Here is a 775-nt window from a genome sequence, read left to right as displayed (position 1 = left end):
GCCCCCGCGGTACGGCACGGGTAAAGGGAGCAGAGCGCGCACAGCTCGCGGCAGCCCCCGGGCAGGTGGTGTGTGTGCAACGCACGTCCACGTGCACACGCAGAGCCCTGCACTAACCGCCGGCCGGGGATGCGCACGCGAAGCCCAATCTCCTGCCCAACTAGGGATGCACGCTGCTCTCCCGCCCCCAGCAGAAACACAGAGCCTACGCGATACGCACACACGCTGCTGCCACCTCTCCCCAGTCCCACGGAGAACCAACACCCAGCACACTGCGTGTGGCTGACAGCCCCGGCTTGTCCGCGCTGTGTCTTGGCGTAGGGTGATGCCCCCCGGCAGACGTTGCGGTGCCCAGGTGGGCAGGACCCCTTGCAGGATGGGGTCTTGCTTTTATCGCCACGTCTCGATGGGGCTGCTGCCTGCCATCGAGGCTTCTGCTGCTCCTGCTGCTTCTTCCGCCTTCCCATAGGGTTTAATTGTTCTTTATTGCTTTTTAATGGGAAGTCCTTTATCATTCGTGGTAATGCGAGGAAGTCTGTCTCCCTCGTTCCGTGCTGCTCCTCTGTATTTTGGGTAGGGGGGATTACAAAGCTGCTCTCCTTTTCAAGGTCTCCCCTTTTACCTGGGTTTCATGATTCCTCTGTCACTTTGACCTCTGCATTGTGTTGCTCAGGCTTCAGTTCTCCCTATGGCTCTGAGTTTCTGCCTCCAGTGTTGCACATTTCTCTGCTGGGATGAAGGCTTTCCAGCACAGTAATTCTCAGCTGCTTTTTTT

The sequence above is a fragment of the Meleagris gallopavo genome, chromosome 3 (assembly GCF_000146605.3).
Source record: "Meleagris gallopavo isolate NT-WF06-2002-E0010 breed Aviagen turkey brand Nicholas breeding stock chromosome 3, Turkey_5.1, whole genome shotgun sequence".
Taxonomy (NCBI): domain Eukaryota; kingdom Metazoa; phylum Chordata; class Aves; order Galliformes; family Phasianidae; genus Meleagris; species Meleagris gallopavo.
This window is presented reverse-complemented; position numbering follows the sequence as displayed.